General features: G+C 38.8%; 1 pseudogene; it reads left to right on the plus strand.

The window, feature by feature from the left end:
• The first annotated feature begins 336 nt into the window (after window positions 1–336).
• LOC118011636 lies at window positions 337–735 on the plus strand (annotated as a pseudogene).
• Window positions 736–14886: the final 14151 nt, after the last annotated feature.

Below are 14886 nucleotides of genomic sequence, written 5' to 3' on the forward strand. Positions count from 1 at the left end.
GAGAAAAAAGAATAAAGTTGGAAGCATCACACTTCCTGATTCCAAACTATGTTACATAACTATAGTTATTAAGACAGTATGGGCTCGGGGCGCCTGGGTGGCTCAGTCGTTAAGCGTCTGCCTTCGGCTCAGGTCATGATCCCGGGGTCCTGGGATCGAGCCCCGCATCGGGCTCCCTGCTCGGCGGGAAGCTTGCTTCTCCCTCTCCCTCTCCCCCTGCTGTGTTCCCTCTCTCGCTGTCTCTCTCTCTGTCAAATAAATTAAAAAAAAAAAAGACAGTATGGGCTCTTCCTCAGTGCTGCCTGCAGAGATGGCAGCCATCTCCTACACAGCATCATGGCTGCCCTCAGACCTCTGGTGAAGCCCAAGATCATTAAAAAGAGGACCAAGAAATTCATCTGGCACCAGTCAGATCAATATGTCAAAATAAAGCACAACTGGTGGAAACTCAGAGGCACTGACAATAGGGTGTGCAGAAGATTCAAGGGCCAGAGCTTGACACCCAACATTTGGTTACTGGAGCAACAAGAAAACAAAGCATATGCTGCCCAGTGGCTTCCAGAATTCCTAGTACACAACATCAAGGAGTTTGAAGTGCTGCTGATGTGCAAAAAATCTTACTTATCTCACAGTGTCTCCTCTAAGAATCCCAAAGCCATTGTGAAAAGAGCAGCCCAGCTGGCCATCAGAGTCACCAAACCCAATGCCAGCCTGTGCAGTGAAGAAAATGAATAGACAGCATCTTGGGTTTTTTTGGTAATTTTATGGTTTTATTAACACAAATGCATACCCAGTATGGTATTGGCATTAAAAAGGACATATAGATCAATGGAACAGAAAAGAGAGCCCGGTAATAAACTCATACATATATGGTCAATTAATTTATGACAAAGGAGCCAAAAATACACAGTGGGGAAAAGATAGTCTCTTCAATAAATGGTGTTGGGAAAACTGGACAGCCACATGCAAAGAATGAAACTGGACCCTTACACTATACACAAGAATCAACTCAAAATAAATTAAAGACTTGAACATAAGACCTGAAACCCTAAAACTTCGAGAAGAAAACAGACAAAGTTCCTTGACAACGGTTTTGGTAATGAGTTTTTGGATTTGACACCAAAAGCAAAGGCAACAAGAGCAAAAATGAGTAAGTGGGACTACACCAAACCAAAAAGCTTTTGCACAGCAAAGGAAACCATCAACAAAATAAAAATGCAACCTACTGAATGAGGGAAAAATTTTGTAAATCATACCTGATAAGGGTTAATAACCAATATATAAAAAGAACTCATACAACTCTATAGCAAAAAAACCAATCTGATTTATTTTTTTTTAAGATTTTATTTATTTATTTGACAGAGAGAGAGAATGAGAGAGGGGAGGTCAGAGGGAGAAGCAGACTCCCTGCTGAGCAGGGAGCCCAATGCAGGACTCGATCCTGGGACTCCAGGATTATGACCTGAGCCGAAGGCAGTCGCTTAACCAACTAAGCCACCCAGGCGCCCAACCAATCTGATTTAAAAAACAGGCAGAGCAATTGAATAGACATTTTCCCAAAGAAGACATACAAATGGCCCAATAGGTACATGAAAAGGTGCTCAACATCACTAATCATCAGGGAAATGCAAATCAAAACCATAATCAGATATCACCTCACACCTGTTAGAATAGCTATTATCAAAAAGATAAGAGATAACAAGTGTTGGCAAGGATATAAAGCAAAGAGAACCCTTGTGCACTGTTGATAGGAATGTAAATTGATATAGCCACTCTGGAAAATAGTATGCAGCTTCCTCAAAAAACAGAACTACCATATGACCCAGCAATCCCACTTCCAGGCATATAGTTAAAGGAAATAAAAACAGGATATCGAGGAGATATCTGTACTCCCATGTTCATTGCAGCATTATTCACAATAGCCAAGATATGAAGACAGCCTAAGTATCCACTGGTGGATGAATGAATAAAGAAAAATATATATAATCACATTTTCTTTATATACATATATTGTGTATATATGTATTTCTTGTATATATATATTTCTTATATATATACACATATATGTGATATATGTATATAAAGAATATAATGTGATACACACAATGGGATATTATTCATCCATGAGAAAGGAGAAAAATCCTACCATTTGTGACAACATGGATGGACCTTGAGGGCATTACGTTACGTGAAATAAGCCAAATAAAGACAAATACTGCACGGTATCACTTATATGTGGAATCTTAAAAAGAAAGTCAAACTCTTAGAAACAGAGAGTAGAAAAGTGGTTATCAAGAGCTGGGAGCAGTGGGAGAAATAGGGAGAGGTTGGTAAAAAGTTATATCAAGTTTCAGCTGTAAGATGAATAAGGGCTGAGGAGGTAATGTAAAACATAGTGACTATAGTTGATAACACTGTACCATATAATTGAAATTGGCTATGAGAGTAGAACTTAAATGTTCTACCAAAAAAGATGAATATCTGAGGTGATAGATGTGTTGATTAACTAGATGGGAATCCTTTCATACTGTATATATATATATATATCAAATCACTGTGATGTATACTTTAAATATCTTACAATTTCGGGCCCTGGGTGGCTCAGTCAGTTAAGCATCTGACTCTTGGTTTCAGCTCAGGTCATGATCTCAGGGTCGTGAGATGGAGCCCTGCATCGAGCTCCACACTCAGTGTCGAGTCTGCTTGAGATTCTCTCCCTCTCCCTCCATCCCTCCCCCCACCTCTGCTCTCTCTCTCTCTTTCTAAAATAAATAAATAAATATCTTATGATTTTACTTGTCAATTATACCTCAATAGAGCTGAAAAAAATAAAAGCAATTACACACACACACACACACACGTTAAGCATTATTAAGGCTTTTATGTTACTAGGTACTAGGTGAAACATTTTGTGAGCATTGCATTTGATTGGCAGAATTATCCTGTCAGGAAGATGCAATTATTATCTTCATTTTATGGATGAGGGACTGGATGCTTGGTGGGGTTCACTTGGCCAAGGTCATACAATCAGTAAGTGGTGAAGCTTACCTTCTCATGCCCTCTCCTATCTGGGTACATGGGTATAGAGAGGTACAATATACGCAAACCATTCTTATATGAATCCATCTATATTTAGAAACTTTGAGAGAGAGGGTGGGGAGAAGGAGAGAAGGAGAAAGGGAGAGAAGGAGAAAGGGAGAGGGAGAAGGCAATTGAAATCGTGTGGGTAATTCTATCCATCATTCCATTTTGCTTTGCCCTGGAGTTAACTTAAACTGGGAGATGTGAATCTGCTGTTCCCTCACATGGTGCTGGTTCCTGTGAGCCTCTCACTAGTGATTCTCATGCTTAAATGTATGTGCTCTACAAATTCAACATGGCCCCTAAATGCAAGCCAATTGGCTTGGTTCTCAACTAAAGAGTGATCTGGTATAATGTTGGAGGAAATAATAAAAACAAACCTGTGTTGGACTTACTAAACAATGGTATTTCTGTCTTCAGTGTAGCCCCTTTCAAAGGACTTTGAGGGGTATTTTGTCTATAAATTATTATGTTTTGCACCAGGAACCTAACCCCTCATAAGACAGGACCTTCCCATATTTGTCTTGATTCCCCAACTGGTGTGAAAACTCCATGTGAGTAGAGCCAGTGTCCTAAACTTTTTTATATTCCTTCGAAGTGCCTAGCAAAGTCACTTGAAAATAATAGGATTGAATGAGTCAATGTCAAAGATTATTCATTACACATGTTCATTTTCACAGCAAGTTTAAGGTTACTGAGACATCCTCTCAAGCTACCCACAAAATGGAAGGGAAGATCTGTACTATCACGTATATCCCATGACTTGTTGGCATCCTCTGTACTATTTCTAGAAATAGAATCTGTCTGTTCCCATCCCTAGCTGGATCAACTGAGCACCTGGCAGTTTCCTATTGATGCCTGTTCAGCTGTCACCTTCAAACTCCTGGTTCTGTTTGCTCAGTGTGTCTTCTAGAATGGGCCTGACTATTTTGGGTCTGAGCTACAGCTGTCAGCGTTTCAGGCGTACCTCACGTATTTCTAGAATTAGGTGGAAATATTTGAAGCCTGAAAAAGGAACTATAATGTTCTGAGTATGAAGGAAATATTTAGGCAAGTATCAACTGGCAGCACATAAGGCTAACTAAGAAGAGTCGAGTCCCTGGTGATAAAAAAGAGATGAGAACAACACAGCCAAGCCATCTTGGGTTACTTGCATTTTAGTAGCATGGGGTGAGTTACCAAACTATTTCTGTTATTTTTATAAGCATGTGATTAAGGAATTGACCAAATGTGAGACTGTTTGCTATAAATGTGAAATGACAGATTGACGGAACACATTTGCTTTGCTTTGCTTTGCTCTACCAGAGAATAATTGTAATTCCTTAATTTAAAAAGTCATTCTGGTTATACATATGTCCTAGGGATGCTTTGAGAGTCAAGTTGTACCTCTTGACCTCATTCTTTTTAATTCGTGATAATAATTTCTGCTCTCCATAGAGTATAATAGTGTACAATACTGACCTGGAGCAATTACACCATGATTCTGGACCAAATTATTAAGATATGATTAGTTCTCTTGGAGGAAGGCCCAGGAGACGTAGGGAGTCAATTTTATGGAATGGCTAGGTACCAAGGCAAGATGAAGGTGATAGAGATTTCTTCAGCTTCCAAGATCAAATTAAATTTGGTGATTTAATATAGGCCAGGACGATCATCTCATGTCATACAATGAACAGTTATTTTGGATTCCTTAATCCAAGGGTGTGTCGGGGAGGTGTCAAATCCATCTTCAATTTTGCCTTTTCACAATTTCACTTTTGTAATGTCCAATGGAAAAAAATAAAACCTTAAAAGTAACTCACAAACCCTCTGTCATTGACATCCTCCAGATAAAAGCTATTAGTGGAATGAAATAAAAGCTCCGGAGATGAAGGAGGAAGTGATTGTGGTGCCAGTGAGGGAAACACCATAGGCTCAATCCTTGACAGGATCAATTAGCTTTACTTGCTGCCTGTCTTTACAGACTGCTTCCCAGGAGATTCTGATGGAGGTGGCCCAGGGACCACGCTTTGAGAAACACTACCTTAGAGACTAAACATAGTCATACCCACGGTCCAAAGGAAATTAAAATCTTAAGAGTCATTGCCTCTAAATTCTTTTCAAATTTTGCTTTTCACGGGAATATGCGCCTTTCTGATAACTCTATTCCTGCTTCCTTCTAGACAATAAATTACTGATGTAGAGATCACTGAATTAAATCATGTGTTGGAGAAGTTGAAAACTTAAAATTTCAGCTCCAGTATTAATTTGCAGTCTAATTTTGACGTAATAAGTTAGTTATTTCCCCTTTTGTAAATTGAAAATCCATCTAAGAAACATCTGGTAAATTTTGGATGAAAAGCACTGGGAAAATGCATGTATCACAAGATGAGTTTTTTCTCTACCTAGGGTTGCCAGATTTTGCAAAAAAAAAAAAATTAATTACAGATAAAGGATGAGTAATTTTTTGGCGTAAGTCTGTCCCATGCACTATCCGGGATATACTTATCCTGGAAATTCATTGATTATCTGAAATTCAGACTTAACTGGGCATGCTGTATTTTATCTGGCAACACTATCTCTAACACCACCCTTTTCCTGGAGCCTGCACTTTCCAAGACTTGGGCAACAGAAGAGAGCATTTTGTAACTCAAGGCCAGGAAGGAAATGAGCACTCACTTAGCATAATACAGTACAGGAGAAATGCTAGCAGGAGATTAAACTTCCACGTTGGAGAAATCTAGGTATATTCTGGTGATGGGAAGCAAGAGGCTAACGTGGGGGAATGGAGGGGAGGACAGAGCATGGTTGGGCAAACACACACACATGGAATTCCAAAGCAGGTCCAATCAGTTATTCGAGGAACATAATCCAACTTGCTTCTCCTGTAGCCTCAGAAAAAATAGAGAACCAAGGACTTCTTCAAACACAAGGCTTTCATCATTTTCCACTGCCACCACCAAAGGGAATGAGGCATTTCTATACCAAGCAGCACAATCTTGGAACCACAGTGTGGCTTTTTTATCAACTCCTATATCCATCCACAATTGTGAGTCAAGAATTTAGATTGCAAAACTCACTGTGCTCTCTGGTTCCACAGGCTCCTTTCCCCCCAGGCCAGGTTTTGCAAGGGGTTCCCAGCTTCGTGTGCTATGCTGCTCTGCTCTGCAAAACCCAGCTTTGCTTTCTTCTTTCCTGAAAGGCGCAAGTCTTTCTTCCCCGTGGCTCCTGTCAGTCTTCATCTTCTAGTTCACTTTTCCTGCCTCCAGCTCTCCAAGAGCCAACATATCTCCCTGCTATCGTTCTGATCTTCCTGCCCAAATATGGCTTTACAATGGCAAAGCCACTGCTTTGCTCTGAATTCAGCCAAACAGGGGTACTTCGAGGTCATAGGTAACTAAAAGAATGTATGCTTATTGTAAGAGAATCCAAACAAAATGTAAAAGAAAGGAAAATAAAATACCCTTAATCACAAGACCTAGAGATAACCACTCGGAACATTTTGGGGAGCATTTTCCAATATTCATTTGTTCACTCCTTCTTTCAAAAAAACATGTATTAGTGCCTGCTGTGTGCTAAAACACTGTTTTAGACACACGGGATGATCAATAAACAAAGTAGAAAAACAAAACTACCCACATGGCCCTAATTACACACACATACAAATACATTCACACATACAATTTTACATTAATGGATACATACTATATATGCTATTTTGTAACCTGCTCTTGGGTGGAATAATGTGTCGTATACCTCCCTATACGTCAATAAGTATTGATTTATGTCATCCTTTTAATGTCTGCCTAGTACATTCTAGAGTGTATATGCACCACAATTTATTTAATCATCTCCCTACAAACATTTATTTCCAATTTCTGTTATTATAAAAAATAGTGTGATGAGTATACTTGTACATGTATATCTCTACATGTTTGTTCAATCATCTAACTAGGATAAATTCCTAGCTTTACTCCTATCTTGCTGGCTGTTTCTTCTGTCTCTTTTGTTACCTTCCCTTTCTCTGCTTAACCTCTAAATGTTAAAGTCCTTAGCCCTCTTTTCTAGCTTTACTACACCCTAGATTATCTCATACAATCCCATGGCTTTAAACGGTATCTATATGCTGTTTATATCTACAATTTTGATATCTCCTCTTGAGCTCTAGACTCTTATCCAATGGTCTTTGTAGAATATCCACTTGTATGTCTGTCATTGAATCTCAAATTTAATGTAACCCAAAGAAAACCCTTAATTTTGTCCCCAAAATATATTCCTACCTCAGTGTTCTATACTTCAGAAAATGGCATCACCATCCATGCAGTTATTTGGGCCCCAAACAAGGCATCAATCTGATTTCTCCGCTTTTCTTTACCCTCAGCCCCCTTTCAAATGTTTTCAAGTCTGTCTCCAAAATATAGTTCAAATATGTCCCTTTCTCTCTATATTTGCTACATTCATTTGCTACCATCTTAATCCAGGTCACTCCAGCCTCTCACCCAGGCTACTGCATTAACCTCCTAACTGGTCTTTCAGTTTCCCCTGTTGCCCTTCTACAGTCCTTTCTTTACATAGTAGCCAAAGATCTACAATAATCATACTTAATGTGGCACCCGGGTGGCTCAGACTGTTGAGCATCTGACTCTTGATTTCAGCTCAGGTCATGATCTCAGGGTCGTGAGATCCAGCCTTGTGTTGGGCTCTGTGCTCAGTAGGGAGTCTACTCGGGATTCTCTCTCTCTGCCTCTCCCTTTGCCGCCCTGCCCCCGCTTGCTCACTCCCTCTCAAAAATAAATAAATCTTTAAAAAAGATAATCATACTTTATGATAAAAGAATACAAGCATTTACTTGAAAACTCAGAGAAAAGAAGATGAGGATGCCTGTCATTACTGATTGCATTTGACACTGTAATCGAAGACCCAGCAAACACAATAGTATATGAAAAAGAAATAAGATATATAAGGATTGGAAAGAAAGAGAAAATGATCATACTTGCAGATGATATAGTTGCTGACATATAAAATACAAGAGGATTTACAAGTCATTAAAACAGAGTATTCAACAAGGGTGCTGGATATAGTAATATGAAAAATCAGTATCATTTCAATATACCAGAAACAACCAATCAGGATATGTAATTTTTTAAAAAGGAATGATACTAATCAAAATATATATTCTTAGCAAGGATCTAGAAATACATATACACAAACTTTGTGTAAGACCTTTATGAAACATTTTGGAAGTCATAAAAGATGACCTTGTACTTCCAGTTGCAGGACAAGATGATGTAGAAGTGCTTCTCCCTATTTGTCCCACTAAGTATAGGTAAAAACTTCATGTTACATAGAAAACAAACATCAGAAGACTCTGATAGGTGGGGAGAGAAGACTCAGACTGCCCAAGGACCTTGGGAACTGAGGAGACATGTCAGTAAGTTCCTTCTGTTTTCTTCTGGCCTCATCTATCCCAGACTGGGTGCTGGAGAAACTGGCAACCCCAAAACACCAACAAGGACAGGCCAAAAAAGTCCTAACAAAAGCCTCCTCTCTCTAGCCAAAGTACCAGGAAAGGAGCAATGCAGTAGGGCAGAAAACTTTTTTTTTTAGGACGGAAAACTTTTAACAATAACTGTTCTCTACTCCAGCTAAATACACACAGGGGGAAAAAAATGTGATCCCACTCTGACTTATGCCAGCAAAGGCAGAGTGGAGAGCCTGGACTTCACCCTCCCTAGACTGTAAAGAGGTACCTCAACCACCCACCTGGGGTGTTGTCAGAGGGCAGTTGAATGGGCAGCCAGGACTGTAACAAGGTCCCTCCTCACATGGTGAAAGTGGCAACTATGTGGGGAGCCTACACTTCCACCTCCAGCTGGCAGTAATGAAGCTATAGCTCTTCTTCCTCCACTGGAGCATTGTCAGAGAAGGCCTGATAAAACTGAAGATTTCAACAATATATATGCCCGATAACAATATATACCCAAAATATCAAAATATCAAAATCATTGTCAAGAACCAGGAAGATTTCAACATGAATGAGAAAAAATAATCAGCAGATGCCAAAACTGAGATGACACAGGTGTTAGAATTACCCAACAAAGATTTTAAAGCAGCCATCATAAAAATGTTTGAGCCAGTAATTCCAAATATAAAAACAAAGGGTAAAACACTCTTAGCAAAGAAATAGAAGATATAAAGAAGAACCAAATGGAAATTTCAGAACTGAGAAAGCAAAATAACCAAAATAAAAAACTCAATGATGGGTTAAAAAAAAAAAACAAAAACCAGAAACTCAATGGATGGGCTCAACAGCAGAATGGATGAGACAGAAAAAAGCAGTAGTAAGCTTGAAGATAAAAAAATGGAAATTACTCAGGATGAACAACAGAGGGAAAGTAGACCAAAAAAAATATGAACAGAGCCTTAGGAACATATGGGATCGTATCAAAAGATATAGTACTCATGGCATCAGAATCCCAGAAGGAGAAGAGAAAGAAAACAGGGCTGAAAAAGTAGTCAAAGAAATACTGGCTGAAAATTTCTCAATTTGGCAAAAGACATAAACCTACAGATTCAAGAAGTGTAGTGGATCCCAAAGAGGATAAACCCAAAGAGGATAAACCCAAAGAAATCCAGGCTGAGCTACATAGTCAAACTTCTGAAAACTAAAAACAAAGAAAAAATCTTGAAAGAGCTGGAGAGAAATGATACCTTTACCTATCAAGGAAAAACAATTCCAATGACAGTGGGTTTCTCATCAGAACCTGTGGAGGTCACAAGGAAGTGGCATAATGTTTTTCAAGTGCTGAAAGAAAAGAACCACCAACACAGACTTCTCTGTCCAGCAAAAGTATCCTTTAGAAATGAAGGGGAAATCAATACATTCTCAGATGAAGGAAAATTAAAAGAATTTGTCACTAGTACACCAACACTTAAAGAATGGCTAAAGGAAGTTCTCCAAAAATAAAGAAAGGATTAAAAAAAAAGGGCTCTTAGAACATCAGGAAGTAAAGAGGAGCAAAGAAAGAGCAAAAAATAAGGGTAAATACAATAGGTTTTCCTTCTTCTTTTGAGTTTTCTAAATTGTTTGCTGGTTGAATAAAAAAAAAAAAACATTGTCTAATATGTTTATCAATATATGTAGAGGAAATATTTTTAAAAGATTTTATTTATTTATGAATAAATAGAGAGCAAGCATGAGCAGGGGCAGGGGCAGAGAGAGAGGGAGAAGCAGACTCCCCACTGAGCACAGAGCCTGACTTGGAGCTCAATCCCAGGACCCTGAGATCATGACCTGAGCTGAAGTCAGACTCAACCAACTGAGCCACCCAGGTGCACCTGTAGAGGAAATATTTAAGACAATTATCTTATAAACTGGGGAGGAGGTAAAGGGACATAAAGGAAGGCAAAGTTTTCACATTTTGCTCTACTAGGTAAAATGACATCAGTTAGTATAGTATCTTTGTATAGTATAGTATCTCTATACAAAGAGATACTGTATAGTATTGCTATACAAAGAGATACTCTTGGAAACCTATAGATAAATCAAAATGAAATTCTAAAAAATGCTCAAGTAACCCACAGGAAGATTAAAAAAATAAAAACAGAAAACAAAAGATAGAACAAACAGAAAACATCAAAAATGGAGATGTCCAACATGTCACTCAACAGGTGAATGGTTCAAAAAATTGTGCTACGTTCATACCATGGACTCATGTTCAGCCATAAAAATGAGAAAACTATTGATACACGTCACAACTTGGATGAATATCCAGGGAATTATGATGAATAAAAAAAAGACACTCTCAAAAAGTCACATACTGTATGATTCCATTTATTTTTTATTTTTTTTAAAAAGATTTTATTTACTTATTTGACAGAGAGAGAGAGCACAAGCAGGGGGACCAGCAGAGGGAGAGGGACAAGGACCCTGGGATCATGACCTGAGCTGAAAGCAAATGCTTAACCAACTGAGCCACCCAGGCACCCCTGTATGATTCCATTTATAAAACATTCTTAAAATGACAAAATTGTAGAGATGAACAGATTAGTGGTTTCTGCGGGTTAGAGACAGGCTGGGTGTAACTATAAGGGGTAGCATGAGGGATATCTTTGTGGTGATAGACTAGTTCTGTATCTTGATTGCAATGGTGTCTATACAAATCTACACATAATAAAAAGGCTTAGAACTATACACAAACAGTAGATCTCATGTGAAGTTTCTTGCCATAAAACAACAACCACAAAAAGGGGCAGGAGGAAACTTTGAGAGGTAATGGATATGCTTATCACCTGATTGTGGTGGTGGTTTCACAGGTATATGCATATCTTCAAACTCATCAAATTGTACACATTAACTGTGTCCAGCTCTCGGTATATCAATTGTTCCTCAATAAAGCTGTGTAAAAAAAAACAAAATAACCACTGTGAGAAAATGGGTGAACAGTACAGGGGATGTCTCTGTACTACATTTCCATTTTCCCGTGAATCCATAATTACATTGAAATAAAAACTTTCCAAAAAGGTAATCTCAAAAAGCAGAGATATACAGTGATCATGTATGAGAAGATTCAACATCAAGATGTCAATTCTCTTCAAACTGATCTATAAATTTAATTCAGGTTCAATAAAAATTGCAACAGGATTTTTAATGGATCTGAACAAGCTGATCCTAAAGTTTATGCTGAAGAGTGAGGCACCAAGAATAGACAAAGCAATTTTGAAGAAGAGCAATGGAGAACAGATTATCAAGACTTATCAGGGTATAGCAATTAAAACAGTGTGGTATTGGCAGATGGATAAATAGATCAGTGGAATAGAAAAAGAGCCTAAAAATAACTCCTATAAATCTGTGGGAAGTAGGCATATGACAGACATTGATTATAAAACATGGAAGAGGGGCGCCTGGGTGGCTAAGTCTGTTAAGCATGTGCCTTCAGCTCAGGTCATGATCCCAGGGTCCTGGGATCGAGCCTGGCATCGGGCTCCCTGCTCAGCAGGGAGTTTGCTTAGTCCTCTCTCTCTGCCCCTCCCCAACCCCGCTCGTGTGTGCTCTCTCTCAAAAAAAGAATAAATAAACTCTTTAAAATATATATAAATCATGGAAGATATGATATAGACTATTCAATAAATATTAAAATTATCCATGTGAGATAAGATAAAATTAGATAATATCTTCAAATCCTACCTAAGAATTAATTCAAAATGAATTAAAGATCTAAATGTTATTTTTTTAAGTTTATTCATTTAAGTAACCTCTACACCCCATGTGGGGCTCGAACTCATGACCCCGAGATCAGCAAAATTTTATAACATTTTGATGCAAATATAGAATACCTTTATGATCTTGGAGTAAGGAAGAATTTATTAATCACACATGCATACAAACTCACAAATTTTAATAGAGAAGACTGATAAATGTGACTGCTTTAAATATTAAAATGTCTATGGAAAACAAATGACACTATAAAGTTAAAAACAAGCCATACAGTGGGAGAAGACATTTGCCACACACAAAATTGAAAAAGAAACCGTATCCAAAAGATACATAATAAATACATTTTGAAAAGGCAACCAACCCAAAAGAAAAATGGGCAAAGAATACCAACAGGCAACAAACAGAAGGAACTAGAATGATCTACAAATGTATGAAAAGATGCTCAACCTCACTAGTATTCAAGAAAATACTTGTCAGATTGGCAAAAATTAAAACTCAAAAGTTACCAGTGGTATGGTGTCATGGGAACACGTAGACCACTGGGAGGACTATTGGTAAAAAAATTGGAAACAACCTAAATATCCATCAACTGGGGAATGAGGAAATTAAGTGTGTCATGGCTGTACTATTAGGTTGCTGTTCAGCAGTGAGATAACCTACATGGACTGATCTCAGGAAATAATGCTGAGAATGGGTTGACAGGAAGTGGGAGATAAAGGGAACTTCAACTTTTCCTTAAGTATTTTACTCTTTTTATTAAAAAAAAAAAATTGGAAGACAGGGGCGCCTGGGTGGCTCAGTCGGTTAAACACCCGACTCTTGGTTTCCACTCAGGGTGAGATCTAAAGGTCAGTGGGATCGAGCCCCGCATCAGGCTCCACATTCAGTGTGGAGTCTGCTTAAAGATTCTCTCTCTCTCTCAAATAAATAAATAAACCTTTAAAAAACGGAAAACAAAATAAATATGGTAGTGTATTTCCACTCTGCATGACAAGAACACAATGCTTGCTACATTCTTCTCTGAACATTCCTATATTTTGAAAGTTCTAAGTGAAAGGTGTGGCATGAGATGCTTCTGATAAATACTCAGTTTAGGGAACCATTATATTAAGGTACTAGTAACTTTATATGTTAACCTTCCCAGGGACACTTTCATTTTTAAAGAAGGCTGCAGTGTTTAATCCAAAGCTTGAGGCACTGTGGGATTTGCTGTCACTTATGAACTGTGGGTTTGGGAGTTTTGAAGACAAAACTTCAAAGGGAGTTATCTTCCTCCCCTGTGCTAGTCTTGCAATTTGGGTAAGTTGCCACGGCTCTGAGCGAATGATAGGCTCCTGTTAAGTTGGACAGCTCAGAGAGAACAGAACATTTTCCCATTCAATGATGCTTTCATTCTTTATAAATACAGCTGCATTTGAAACAACTCCACATGGAATAAAATTTAGAGCCAAGTTTATAGAAACACGGACACCTATGTGCAAACAAACCCCCTCAAATTTTATCAAGCATGGATTCTACCCTGCTCGTCAACCTGGAGTAGACTGAACACAATTTAAATATTTCTTGGTTTGTCTGTGGAGTATCAAGTCTTGTCCAGAGCTCGGAGACTCCTACTCCCTTCACCCCGATCAACTCTGCCAGTTGTTTAAACGGCTCGAATCTTTCTGCAACCACGGCTTTTAAGTGAGAGTCTTTTTATTGCTTTGGGCATGTTCCTTCTCCTAGCCAGTGCTCAGAATTTTAACTATCTAACTATTCAATTTCTCTCTGTCTCTTTACATGGGGGAGAAACTGGATTTCTGTTCCACACAGCTTGGCAAAAGCTAGCAGGGAGTGAGAGATTACAGCCAGATGCACATCTGCATGTCAGCAGCAAGAAGGTCTGGGATGGTGCTTTTTCAATCAGAAGGGAGTCATTTTCCCCCTCTCGAAGGAGAGGGCCTCCTCCCTCCCATCAGATATTTGGCGGCTAGATGCTCACTGATTAATTACTGAGGTCGCATCTACACACAACTGGTTTTCTTAACAACAATCCTAGCAGGTTTCCAGTTCATTCCTGAATGTGCTTCTTATTTTTAAAAGAACTACCCTCCTTTCCCAAAGCATAGAAATAAAGCATAATTTTTTAAAAGATTTTATGTATTTATTTGAGAGAGAGAGTGAGAGAGAGAGCACGAGAGAGGGTAGGGGAGAGGGAGAAGCAGACTCCTTGCTGAGTGGGGAGCCCGACGCAGGGCTCGATCCCAGGACCCTGGGATCATGACCTGAGCCGCAGACAGATGCTTCATGGACTGGGCCACCCAGACGCCCCTAAAGCATAATTTTAAAACAAAGGATTCCACCACAGTTTCTAATAATAGAAAATCAAGCACCAGTGGGAGAGTGTTTTCAGGGAAAGGGAAACATTTTGAGTACCCTTCCAAACAGAACACCAAGCCAATCAGTTATTCTATTTGCACATCACATGATATATCATTCCTAATATTTTCTGGTCAAGTCCAGAAAGGTAAGGCAACATAGGCATCTTTCTCTGTACCCCAACGGCTCTCCATGTGCCTAAGAGAGAGAGCATATCAAGTTCATTACTAGTAAGTTCCTTTTTCTAGTTT

Source organism: Mirounga leonina, unplaced genomic scaffold, assembly GCF_011800145.1.
Source record: "Mirounga leonina isolate KUSES-001 unplaced genomic scaffold, KU_Mleo_1.0 Mir_101664, whole genome shotgun sequence".
Classification (NCBI taxonomy): domain Eukaryota; kingdom Metazoa; phylum Chordata; class Mammalia; order Carnivora; family Phocidae; genus Mirounga; species Mirounga leonina.